We start from the raw sequence: 13,468 nt of genomic DNA, 5'->3' as shown, positions 1-13,468 counted from the left end.
GAATGGTGAGTGTAGGGCAGATGAAACAGGCCTTCACGTTAGCACCTATAGACTTTGAAATGAAAGATCGTAATGAGATGTCTTTGAGGTAAGTGGCATCACATTATCACTTAAACTTGGACCCAAGGGTCAGAAAAATCAGAGTGGCTTAATGAAATTTCATATAACGAAAAATGCCAGATGTAGCACAGTAGCACAGTTTTTAGAATTGGTTCAGCCACTCAAACATGGCTGGCTTTAGCATTCCTGTCTCTCTCGACCCTATCTTTTGTAGAAATGACTTTGTCCTCAGGCTCTACAAAGTGGCTCCCTTTGTGTAGGAGTAGAATGCTGCCATGATTCCATCCCTGTCAGTCACAGTGCTGACCAGGAAGAGCAAGAAATTCTATTTCTTTCTTATATTCACAAAAGCACCACTAGGCATCTCCTGTTCACTGGCTTTGATAGGGCTCTGTGCTCTCCCCAAAACCAGCCGGCGACAACAAGGCTGAATGAGACAGGAGGAGTGAACCGTTTCTCAAAGGAAATTGGGGTTACAGTTAGGATGGGGAATGAGTGCTGGTTGTCCAAGAAAAGACATGCCATCCACTGCCCAAAGTGCACAGCTGGCAAGTGGCAGAGCTAGGACCTGACCTTGCTCACACCTGGGCATGCCCATTGGGTGTAGACAAACTTGAGACAGTGACGTGGCTTCTGACTTTGCTTCTTGGCCAATCTCTTAACAAAGGTAGTCCTCACCACCCCGGGCCCTGTAACTCGTACTGCGATCCTCCTATCCAGGGCTAAAATTGAGCTTACTTTTCCGTGGTCTGGGGCCAGTGTCCAGAGCCACAAAGTGTAAGCCACCTCTGAATCCAGCCCAAGAGTCCATGGGACAATAAGTGTTAACGTCTGTAACAGGCATTTTGTGTACAAAGGCACTGGGCTGGCCCTTCATCTCTTTGGCCTTGAATTTACTTCATAAACATTCAGTGTCAACCACAATGCCTTCAGATCCCTAGCAGGGCCCCAAGGGAACGCACCTTGCTCTCTTGCTTCTTGGGAGTGTACACCCCATGGTGGGCCCAGGGGCTCAGAGCTATCTTATTCATTGGGCAGGAAGAGGCTGAAGGCTCTCTGGAGGAGGTGGCAGTGACTTCTAGGAAGAGGGGCCATTAGATGTACTGACCTGCGTAGATCCTGAGTTTGGGAGGCACGACCATGGGAGTGCAGATGTGTTTGCAGGCTCAGGGCTGCATGGCTGGTTCATCCAGGCTCATCCCGGCTCATCCCATCCAAGCACATTCCCTGCAATTTAGATTGGAGTTCACATAGGTGAAATGTCTGGTATAGAGCAAGCAGCAGCCAGGGTTGGGGCGCCTGGGTGGCTCAGTGGGTTAAGCCTCTGCCTTCAGCTCAGGTTATGAACTCAGGGTCCTGGGATGGAGCCCTGCACTGGGTGTGGGGGGGTGGTCTCTGCTCAGCAGGGAGTCTGCTCTCCCCCCCCCCCCCCCCGCCCATCTGCCTCTCTGCCTACTTGTGATCTCTCTCTGTCAAATATAAACAAAATCTTAGAAAAAAGAAGCCTGGGCCTAGGACAAGTAGAAACATCCACCTTGCGGTCTGCAAGCCCAGGAGGCTACAGTTCCTACAAACAGGTGTCAGTTTACTCCAGGTTCACAGCGCTTGAGACATTCCCTTGCCCAAGATCCTTGTACTCTAAGTTTCTCTCCGTATAAATATTTCCAGTATCTCCATGTGCCAATCAGTTACCATCACTTGCAGCTCCTTGTTTGAGGCTGGTTCGCCTCTTCTGCATATGTTTGAGTAGTTTGTCCTGTGCAAAGCTGCTAGTTTCCTACAGCTGCCCCCAAACCGCAGTTAAATGTGGGCTCCGCCCGGTGCCCACTGCCCACCGCAGGCGGGGTGGGAAGGGGGGGGCGGTTTGGCGGGAGAGTAATCACTTGGTGTGGTGGTTGTGATGGAAAGTTCTATCTGTCCGAGACCAGAGTTGTGCCTGATTCTCAGCACTCACTCTGAGCTGCTCCAGGCTTGGTAACACCCCTGCATTTCACCCCACTGGCACCTCCAGCGCCCTCCTAATCTCGGGCCAGTTCCATCTGGCGCTCCCGGTTGCATCCCCACCGGGCAGCCCCCTGCCACTCCGCCAGGCTGGGGCACCCCTGCGAATCACACCCCGAAGTGGGGCGCGAGGGACGGAGCGGGCCAGGAGGGGGGAGACCGTGCCTCTCCACTTCGCGCCCCGCTGCCCCTCTGGCGGGACCCACAGTGTCACCCATGCCCCCTGAACCCCGCCAGGCCAGAGGCTCCGGCAAGAGATCACAGCGAGGGTACCGTGGCCCTGGAGCCGCCACGCGCCAGTCGCCCGACCTCACCGGTGGGGCCCGCAAAGCCGCGGCACCCGGGCGCCCCCCTCCCACCCCGGGACTGCCCCGTCTGCCCCGGGGCGCGGGGCAACCGCCTGGCCCCGGGCCAGCGCTGCAGAGACCTGAGGAGCCCAGGGGCGGGGTTCGCGGGAGGGAGGCGGCGGGAAGGCCAAGGAAGTGACGACGGGACAAGGCGCCATCTTCATGGAAGAGGCGGAGGGGTGGAGAAGCTGAAGCTCGCGGAGGAGGGGGAGTACTGGGGGACCTGGGGGTGTGAGGGCGGGGGAGGAAGAGCCAGAGGTGGGAGCCGCGGCGCAGCAGGGCCCGGGGCCCCTAAACCTGGAAGGCCAAGCCGTGCACCCACCGGAGGCCATCGAGTGGGAGCTGAGAGGTGCCCAGGCGGACAGGGCCTACCTGTGGCTGCAGCGCAGGTCTGGGCGCATCCACCGTCTGCACCTGGCCCGAGGAGTTTCGTCATCCAGAATATTCCTGGCTCCTGGGTCACCGCCCTTCTGAACCACTTGCAGTTGACAGCCATGATCATGAGTGGTGATGAAGACGTGCTCTGCTACCTGATGCATTTGGAGCTGAGGGAGCTCAGGCACGCCAGGACCCAATGCAAGTTCAAGTTTCGCTTTTGGAACAACCCCTACTTCTGGAACAAGGTGCTCATAGAGTATGAGCGCAGATCCTCAGGACTGTGGTATCAGTTCTGGTTTGCCAGGTCCGCAGCGTCTTCACCTGGTTCTGGCAGCACAGCCTCCCAGGCGCTGACAAGGTTGCCCAGATTATTAAAGGGGACCTGTGGCCCCAGCCCCTGCAGTACCACCTGCTGGGTGATAGGCCGCCCATAGCCAGGAGAAGCCTGGCAAGGTGGCCCACAGAGGCCCCTCCTAGGCTCCACAGGTTCCGGTCTGGCTAAGCCCCTTGCTGGGACCTGGCCCCTACCTAAGACTCCCTTCTACCTGTGTTTAGGCCAATGACATAACCCTGCTATCTGCTTGAGCTTTCAGGCTCCCTGGCCCCTCTGAACGTTCAGTGGACTCTGCTCCAAGGCTGTGGCCTCCATGCCCAAGCTCTTCTGTTTCCAAGTGGTTTCATGCATCACATATCTGTTACATGCCATGGTGTCTACCAAGGACCTGCAGGTGCTAAAGATGGGCACTACCATCATCTTCGTGGTCCACGTCTACCTCTGGACCCACCCATTTTCCTTCCTTCCTGAGTTCTGCCAGGGCTGCCACCAACATTGTTGCCTGCTTCCAGGTCTGTAAGGGCCCCAACCACCACCTGGCAAGGCACAAGAAAGCCCCCAGCTCCCTAGGAGCTCTGGCATGCTGGCATTTCTGGGCATGTGCTCCAGCCAGGGGCCATGATGGGGGTCCCTTCCAGAAGCCTATTTTCCTGAGCCAGGTCATGGGGATCACACAGAATCCAGGCCCCCAACCGGCACCCTCAGTCTCTGTTTTTAGGCTGCCGGGCTGCAGGTACAGGAGGGGAGTTTCCAGTTGTGGGACCTGTCTACACCTGCCCAGACCTAACATTTTTTTCGTTTTCTTTAAAATGACAGCTCAGAACAAACAACTGAAGAAGCAAAGTTCTTAAAAACAGCTAAGCAGGCTGTCTTTTTCATTGAATCTTCCCCTTTTGGCGCTAGAGAAGGAGGGTTGCTCTGCACACCGTGGGAGGGCCTCCCCCTTCTTTGCCACCTCTTTCACATGCTCCGCCCCCTTTAGCAAGGGCACTCCCCCAGGGGCGGGGCTAGTTCTTTGTTCTGTGCTGTATTCTTTTAGACCAACTCCTTTCTTCTCCTTCTACCAGGTCCAGCCCCCACTGTGGGACTGTGTAGGTGGAGGAGTTCAGTTGCCTCCCCCGATCCTCCTTCGGGAGGAAGGCCTTGTCTTTTGCTTCCCAGGACCTGGGGAGGCCTTGACACGAAACATGGTGGCCGGTGCTCTCTGCAGGGGAATGCAATGGAAGCAGAGGCAGCTGGGAAGTTTCCAGTGGCTGAGAGACCATGGCATGTAGGGAGCAGAGTCCCCTGGTTCTTCTGAACTTTCTTGATTCATCAAAATGTTTTTTAAATGAGAAGAATTACTAACCAACCACTGAAACTTGAGAGGTTCTCTTGGTCCAGGTGTGAAAGTGGAAAGTGAACGCTGTTTTTCGTTTCACGGCTTTTAAGTAAGATCCTATGCATTTCCTCCCCTGTTTCTGCCCGGTGGAAACATTGAGCTGTCCAGGCCTGCTTATTGCTTTTAGTTGAGAACATTTACAAGAACATCCATGTAATTTCTCCCTGCCGTGCCATTAGGGGACTTCAGTGGCCATTTGTGGTGGCGATCAGGTTGTTGTGGCCTGTTAATACAGCCCTGTGTGGTTCTGTAGGACTTAAAACTGGGAGCTGTTAGCATGTTCTGTGAGGATAGCCTCCAGAAAGAAATCTGCTAAGGTCCTGATGACTCTGTGCCCTGGCCGCCACGATGTAGCGGGCATTGCTGGATCTCTGCTTCTAAACAGAGAAATATCCATGGGATGGTTTTGTCCAATCAGAAGAAGATTCATGGCACTACTGTCTCCTATCTGCATGGTTAAAAAAATAAAAACCTTTCAGTCTGGGGAAAAAAGAAGTTGGATGATATTATTCCTCCATCCAGAACTCTCCATTGGCAGGAAAAAAAAAAAAAAGTCCTTATTCTTTAACATGGCTGACAAAGCCCAGCCCTGGGCTTTGCCCCCTGTCTGGCTCCTGCTGACCCCGCCCACTGATGTCCTTACTCACTCACCCCCAGTAACGTCTCTCCTCCAAATGCAGCACATTTTGGCCTCAGGGGTTTTGCACTTTCTAGAATTTTCTTCCTACAGATACTCTCCTCTCTGGCCCCCTCCCCTCTTTCAGGCTTTAGTCAAATGCCACTTCTCCAGAGGCCATCCCAACCTTGCCTATCTAAAGTCTTTCTTTACCCCGTTCTGTCTCTTCTCCCCGCCCCTTCAAGATTTTCTCCATATCACTGTAACTCTCTGAAATGGTCTTGTTTTCCTCTCTTCTCCTTCCTCCTCTGACAAGTCAGGAGAACAGTGACCTATCCGTTGGCTACTTAGCCGTGTTATGCCTCAGAAATTACTTGTGCAAGTGAATGACTCTCCAGATGTGTCCATAATACCCACAGCATTATCCCAGGCCCCAACAGAACAAAGAACAAGGCATAGTTCCCACTGGAGACCTTCAGCTGGGCAGTGACGGGTCTCTGTGTGATTTGTTGCACAGCTGGAGCACATCTGGGAATGAAAGGGGCACTGCTAACAATGACGCCAGGACAAGAAGCCTAACTGGTACAGAACCATGACCCCAAAGAGATGGGACCCAACTAAGTCCAGTTTGACATACAGTTCACCCCAAATATGTGTGATGGGGGATCGGAGGGTGGAGACTCCCCTGATGTTGGGACAAGGGAGCTGGGCCTTGAGGAAAAGGCAGCCATTTAGGTAAAATGCCCCTAGGGAATTCCTGAGGGAGCAAATGGCAGGACCAAAGGCACTGGGATAAAAGATGCCTGATGTGTTCAGGGCACAGCATGGACCCTGGATATAGGCTACTTGGAAGAGGCGACGCTGGATGGGTAGGCCATTTTCTGGATATTCAAGCCAAGGCATTAGCCCATGGATAGTGGGGAGGGATATCAGATGTGGTTCCAGGGTAGGAGAGAGCTCACAGGGTAGCTGGCGGCAAGGGGAGGGGAGTGTCTGCAACTCCAGCTCTCTAGTTGACAGTTTGACCCCAGGCTGCAGCTCTTCCAGGAAGCCCTTCATGATTGCTCTTCCTTGCAACAATTTCTGCCACCTCCGAAGTACAGCCTAGAACCCAAATTTTTAATACTTCTGCCTGGCCGGGCTACCTCCTCTGGGTTTCTCTTTTGTGTTAAACACCTGTTTGTGATGCTCCCAAAGGAATCAGAGTGAGCCTCTAAACATCCTGGGGACCCTAGAAACTGGTGCCCCAAGTCATTTGCCTGCCCTGCACCTACCTGGTGGTTGGCAGGTGCGTTTAGACTCCTGCAGGCCACATTTGGGCCCTGTCACAGCCTGCAAGTTCTTGGGCCCTGGACGATGGCGCTTACCAAAATGGGTACTGACTGGATCTTTCTGCTGCCTGGCCAGCGCCATGCTTCTTTCACTCTGTGACTTATCTCAGCAAGGGGCCGTGGCAGCCATGGATCCCAGCCACCCATCTGGGGCAGGAGTCTCATCCTCAGAGCTCACTCCTGCTTGCTCACTCTTTCATGTCCTGAGTCACTCATTTGTTTACCCACATATTTTAGCAACCACTCCAGAATGGGAACCAGGAATACAAGATGACTGTTTTGATCTCTGCCCTCAGTAACCTCAAGAGCCCAATGATGAGGCGGAAAGCAGTGATACTAACCACTGACGTTTAGTGAGCACCTACTATGCGCCAGGGGCTTACATGGACACAGCAGCCAGAGTGGCTCTCTAGACCTGAGTCAGGTCATGTCCTTAGTTCTAAACCCTCCAAAGACTCCAATCACATGGAAGAGGAAAAACTAACCCACTCCTCACAACCTAAAAAAGCCTCATGGGGGCGCCTGGGTGGCTCAGTGGGTTAAGCCGCTGCCTTCAGCTCAGGTCATGATCTCAGGGTCCTGGGATCGAGTCCCACATCGGGCTCTCTGCTCAGCAGGGGGCCTGCTTCCCTTCCTCTCTCTGTGATCTCTTCCCTTCCTCTCTCCTACTGTGATCTCTCTCTGTCAAATAAATAAATAAAATCTTTTAAAAAAAAAAAAAGCCTCATGATCTGGCCTCTTGTAATGTCTCTAACTTCACCTTCTCTGGCTCCCCTTCTCCAGGTCACTTTTCAGCGACACCGCCTCCTGCTGGTCTTCAAAACTGGCTCAGAACCTTGCTTGCTCTGCCCTCTGCCTGGAACCTTCTTCTTCAGATACAAGTATGCATTCCTTACGGTTTCTCAGCTCATCTGTTACTATTTCACCTCTTCAGGAAGCCTTCCCTGATTACCCCTTCTTAAAACTACCCTGCTGTGGCGCTAGGGTCACTCAGTCGGCTAAGTGTCTGACTCGTGATTTCGGCTCAGGTTTGTGATCTCAGGATCATGAGCTCCAGCCCCACGTCAGGCTCCTTGCTCACAGCCGGCAGTCTGCGGGACATTCTTTCTCTCCTGTTCCCTCTGCCCCTCCCCTCACATTCGCTCTTTTTTTCTCTCTCTCTCTCTCTAAAATAAATAAATTGCCCTGTAGCTCTCCCTCCCTTTCTGTGGTTTGAATTTTGTAAGAGCACTTACAACCATCTGACATTACATTCTTACATACCTGCCTTTTCCCCTCCCCTTGTGGGGACTTCGTTCTAATCACCGCTGAGTATCCCTCACCTAGCTAACACCGGGCATGCCTGGGGCTTCCGAAACTCATTGTGGAATCAGTGAGTACTTTACATGCTCCTGGTTTAGGACACTCTTCCAGGTGGGCCAGTGTAAGATTATCTCTGGGAATAGGAACCCTGTGTGGCCAGCGTAGCCCTTCTCCAGGCAGTGTCTGTGCCCATTTCTGGTCCCTCCTCCAGAGAGATGGCTGCTTGGCTTACACCTGCGCGAGGGTGGAGGAAGGAGGTCAGAGCGAGGAGGGGCTTCCTGCTCCGGGGTGGAGAGCAACAGGAGCCTCTGACCCCAGGGTGCTGCTCGCCTCTGCTCTCAGGACTCTGCCCTGTTCTGTTAGCCAGGGGAGGAACTTTGGACAAGTTTTTACAATCAGAAAAATCTGTCCCGAAACTAGAGCAATTAGCTGTTACCTGTAACCACCCTGATTAGAGTTTGGGGGACTTTGATTTTTTCCTCCAAGGACATGATTTCAGCACAGAAATTCAAGGAAGTCTTTGGTATCTGCTTGCCCTTGCTCAGCAGAACTGAACATTGACTTGGGCGGGTGAATTCTGAGGCCCCCGTCCCCCTGGTCCCCCCCATCACTGCTGACTCAGGATCTCAAGGGCATGGGGCTGTGGTGGAGCAGGCACCCTCTGGAGGGCTGGTAGGCCTGTGTGCTCTTGATTCCCCACTTCGTGGCCTTGGGCACGGCTTCCTGCATTTCTCAGCCTGGTTCTCATCTAAAGGAGTACTTAGAATTCCTTAGCAGGGGGCCAATGTCCCTGCAAGGTGCCCTTCCTGCATTTACACCTCTAGCCCACCAGGTGGCTGGCTCAGCAACAATGCTTCCCGTTGCATCTAAGAGAAATTCTAACTTTAATTGACTTAAACGCTCGTTTTTTCCTTGCGTGAACATCCACAGGTGAGAGGGGGTTGGGGGTGGTTTGATTCAGCAGCTCAATGATGTCTTCCAGGACTTAGACCTTCTTCTCTGATCTGCCATCCTTCCTGTTGGTTCCATCCTCAGCTTGGTGCCAAGATGGTGGCACTAGCCCCAAGAGTCAGTTTAGGAAGTGGCAACTCCAGAGAAGGCTGATTGTGACTTCCCATGGCTCCCTTAAAATGGAGGAAACCTTGCACAGAAACTAGACTTTCCAGAATGTGTATCTTGTTGGCCAGAACTAGGTAACATGTCCACTCTTGAATGAGTTGTAGGCAGGGGTGGAGCACAAAGCCATGACTTGCTTGGAACAAGCATCAGGGTTGAAATGGATATCTGCCCACAATGTCCAGTAATGTAACTGCCACAGAACAAAGTTCAAGAGTATTTGCAGGATTACAAAAATATCCAGTACCTATCAAGGTAAAAATCACAATGCCCGGCATCCGGTCAAAGATTGGCAGACCTATGAAGTGGCAGGCAACATGATCCAAATTGAGGAAAACAAGCCATCAAAACCAACTCACAACAGAAACAGATGTCAAAATGAACAGATTAAGGACATTAAAAGTTATAGCTATATTTCATACCTTAAAAAAGTTAAATATACTCTCACACACACAGTCAAATGACCCTAAGATCAGGAACTGAGCTCAGATCAAGAGTTGGGACACTTAAGAGCTGCCCAAGGGCTCCTAGGGTTAAATTTTTTTTTTTTTAAAGATTTTATTTATTTATTTGACAGATCACAAGCAGGCAGAGATGCAGGCAGAGAGAGGGGGAAGCAGGTTCCCTGCTGAGCAGAGAGCCTGATGCGGGGCTCAATCCCAGGACCCTAGGATCATGACCTGAGCCGAAGGCAGAGGCTTTAACCCATTGAGCCATCCAGGTGCCCCAAGGGTTAAATGATTTTTATAGAGCTGCCAACCATGCAGCTGGGAAGGGACAATCTCTTCAACAGATGGTGTTGAGGAAACTGGGTATCTACACACAAAAGAATAAAGTTGGACCCTTACCTTATACCATATACAGAAGGTTGTATGGGGCCAAGTTTGTATGTGGAAGACAGTATGGAGGTTCTTCAGCCTCAACTGATATTCCAATGTCAATAATGATCAAAATAGATCACAAACTCAACTGTGAGACCTGAAACTATGGAGCTCTTAGAAGGAAACATAGCGGAAAAGCTTCATGATACTGGATTTGGAAATAATTGCTCAGATGTCACACCAAAAGCAGAGGTGACAAAACAAATAGATAAAATGGACTTAATTAAAATTGACTTTTGTGCATCAAAGAACATTATCAACAGTAGGGACAGAGAACTCACAGTATGTGGGAGAAAATATTTTGAAAATCATGTATTTGATAAGGGATTAATATCCAGAATATATAAAGGACTTTTAAAACTAAACTAAAAGAATGGGCAAAGGACATGAATAGACATTTCTTCAAAGAAGACATACAAATGCCAATAAGCACATGAAAAGGTGTGCAATATCACTTATATTAGATAAATAGAAATAAAAAACACGAGATATCACTTCACAACCACAAGGGTGGGTATTATTAAAAAAACCAGAAAAGTAAGTGTTGGTGGTTATGTGGAGAAATTATAATTTCTCCATTCTAAAAAGAGAATGTAAAATGGTGTGACTGCTTGGAAAACAGTATGGTGCTTCCTCAAAAAAAATTTAACATAGGGCACCTGGGTGGCTCAGTGGGTTAAGCCTCTGCCTTCGGCTCAGGTCATGATCTCAGGGTCATTGGATCGAGTCCCACATCGGGCTCTCTGCTCAGCAGGGAGCCTGCTTCCTCCTCTCTCTCTCTGCCTGCCTCTCTGCCTACTTGTGATCTCTCTGTGTCAAATAAATAAATAAAATCTTAAAAAAAAAAAATTTAACATAGAATTACTGCATGACCCAGCAATTCTGCTCCAAGTTATCTACCCCCAAAGATCTGGAAAGCAGGGACTTGCAGATACTTATATACCAGTGTTCATAGCACCATTATCCACAAGAGCCAAAGAAGCAACCCAAGTGTCCACTGGTGGATAAATTGATTAAGTGTGGTATGTACATAAAACGGATTATTACTAAGCCTTAAAATGGAGTGAAATTCTGATACGTGCTACAATGTAGATGAACCCTGAAAAGAAATAAGCCTGACACAAAGGGAGAGATATTGTATGATTCCACTGAAGTAGTCAAATTCAGAGACAGAAAGTAGAACAGTGGTTACCAGGGGCTACCGTGGGAAGAGAATGAAGAGTCAGTGTTTAATGAGTACAGTTTCAGTTTGGGGAGATAAGAAAGTTCTGGAGATGGCTACTGGTGATGGTTGCACAACATTATGAATGTACTTAATGCCATTGAACTGTACATTTTAAAAAGGTTAAAATGGTAAATTGTATGTTATACATATTTTACACAAAAAGTTAAATAGATATGAAAAAAACACTTAAATCAAGTTTCTGAGATTAAAAAGGCAATGTATGAGATGAAGATCATACTGGATGGGAGTAATAACAGAGCAGACATGACAGATTAGTGAATTTAAAGACAAAGCAAAAGAAATTATCTAAAATGAAACAGAAAAAAGAATGAAAAAAAAGAAAAGAAAAGAGGCTTAATGGGTGGGCATCAGTGGTGAGACAACTTCAAGCAGCCTAACAAATGGGCAATTAAAATTGCTGAAGGAAAGGAGAGAGATGGGGGACAGAAAAAAATATTCAAAGATACAAAAAGCCTAAAAGTTTCTGAACTTACTGAAAATAAACATACAATTCTGAGAAGCTCAATGTACCTGTAAGCATAAGAAATATGAGGACTAGGGGCGCCTGGGTGGCTCAGTGCATTAAGCTGCTGCCTCGGGCTCAGGTCATGATCTCAGGGTCCTGGGATCGAGCCCCGCATCAGGCTCTCTGCTCAGTGGGGAGCCTGCATCCCCCTCTCTCTCTGCCTGACTCTCTGCCTGCTTGTGATCTCTCTCTCTGTCAAATAAATAAATAAAAATTAAAAAAAAAAAGAAATATTAAGACTAGACTAAGGCAATTGAACAGCTCAAAATCACTGACATCGAAAAAGCTGTCATAGAAGAGAGACTTGTTGCATACAAAGGGGACAAAGGTAAGGACATCAGATCTGTTGTCGGAAGCAATGTGAGCAATAAAGGATATTGAAGTAGCATCTGTAAAGTACTAGGGAAGGGTGGGGAAGACTTGTCAACCTAGAATTCTATGCCCCGCAAAAATACCTTTCAATAACAAAGGTCAAATTGAGATGTTTTAGACATATGAAAGCTAAAAGAATTAATCATCAGCAAATTGTCACTATGAGCAATGTTGGCAGATGGAAAATTATACCAGATGGAAATCTGGATCTATACAACAGAATGAAGGCCACTGGAAATGGTACCTACCTGGGTACTTACCTAAGATTTTTTAAATTATTTTTCAAATTCTTTAAAGACAACTGTTTAAATAAAAATAGCAACAGTATACTGTGGGATTTATAAAGTAAAAAGGAATGCCACCAGGGCTCGTGGGTGGCTCAGTGGTTGGGTGTCTGCCTTTAGCTCAGGTCATGATTCTTCTGTCCTAGGATGGAGACCCACATTGGGTTCCCTGCTCAGTGGGAGCCTGTTTCTTCCTCTGCCTGCTGCTCCCCCTACTTGTGCTCTCTCTCTGCCAAGTAAACAAATAAAATCTTAAAATAACAAATAAGTAAATGACAGACAACCATAACATGCAGGCTGGGAAGGGAGAAGTGGAATTCTACTATCTTAAGGTTCTTATACGGTATGTAAAGTGGTATAGTATCACTTGAAGGTAGACTGTGATAAATTAAGGATATATATATCCTAAAGTAATCATTAAAATATCAAAACAAGAAGGTATAGCCAATAAGCCAACAAAGATTAAAGTACAGTAGTCCTGGGGTTCCCAGGACTACTGTTGGTAGAACATGCTGGTAGAACATGTGACTCTTGATCTTGGGGTCGTGAGTTCAAGGCCCACACTGGGCATAAAGCTTACTTTAAAAAAAATACAATAATCCCCCCCCCTTATCTGCAGGGGATATATTCCAAGACCCCCACTGGATATCTGAAACCACAGAGAATACTGAACCCTATATATACTATGTTTTTCCCTACATATACATACCCATGATAAAATTTAATTTAAAATTAGGCACAGTAAGAGATTTAATAATAAAAACTAATACACAGTAATAAAGTTATATCACTGCAGCCTCTCTTCTCTCAAAAATATCTCATTGTATCATACTCCCCTTTCTTGTGATAATGTGAAATGATAAAATGCCTACATGTCAAGATGAAGTGAGGTGAACAATGTAGGCATTGTGATTCAGCATTAGGCTACCACTCACTGTCCTTCTGATGATATGTCAGAAGGAGGATCATCTGCTTCCAGACCACGGTTGACTGCAGGTAACTGAAGCCGTGGAAAGCAGAGCCACAAATAACAGGGTACTACTATAACTGATTTGTCCAAAGGAAGGCAGAAAAAGAAGACAAAGGAAACAACAAATGGGACAAATAGGAAACAACTGACAAGACTATAGACTTAAACCAAGCCAAATCAACAATCACATGAAATGTAAATAATCTAAATACTCTATTTAAAAAGCAAAGATTCCAAGGCTGGATAGAAAAGCAACACTAAACTACATGCTGCCTATAAAAAACACTTTAGATACAAAATGCAAATGGGTTCATAATAAAAGGATGGACCAATATACACATGAA

At 48.3% G+C, this 13,468-nt stretch overlaps 1 pseudogene; it reads left to right on the top strand.

The window, feature by feature from the left end:
- Positions 1-20: 20 nt before the first annotated feature.
- On the top strand, positions 21-3,288 carry LOC132022426 (putative testis-specific Y-encoded-like protein 3; annotated as a pseudogene).
- The last annotated feature ends 10,180 nt before the right edge of the window (positions 3,289-13,468 follow it).

Source organism: Mustela nigripes, chromosome 7, assembly GCF_022355385.1.
Source record: "Mustela nigripes isolate SB6536 chromosome 7, MUSNIG.SB6536, whole genome shotgun sequence".
Classification (NCBI taxonomy): Eukaryota; Metazoa; Chordata; class Mammalia; order Carnivora; family Mustelidae; genus Mustela; species Mustela nigripes.
The sequence above is the reverse complement of the archived record's forward strand: the minus strand, read 5'-3'. Positions and strand labels throughout refer to the sequence as shown.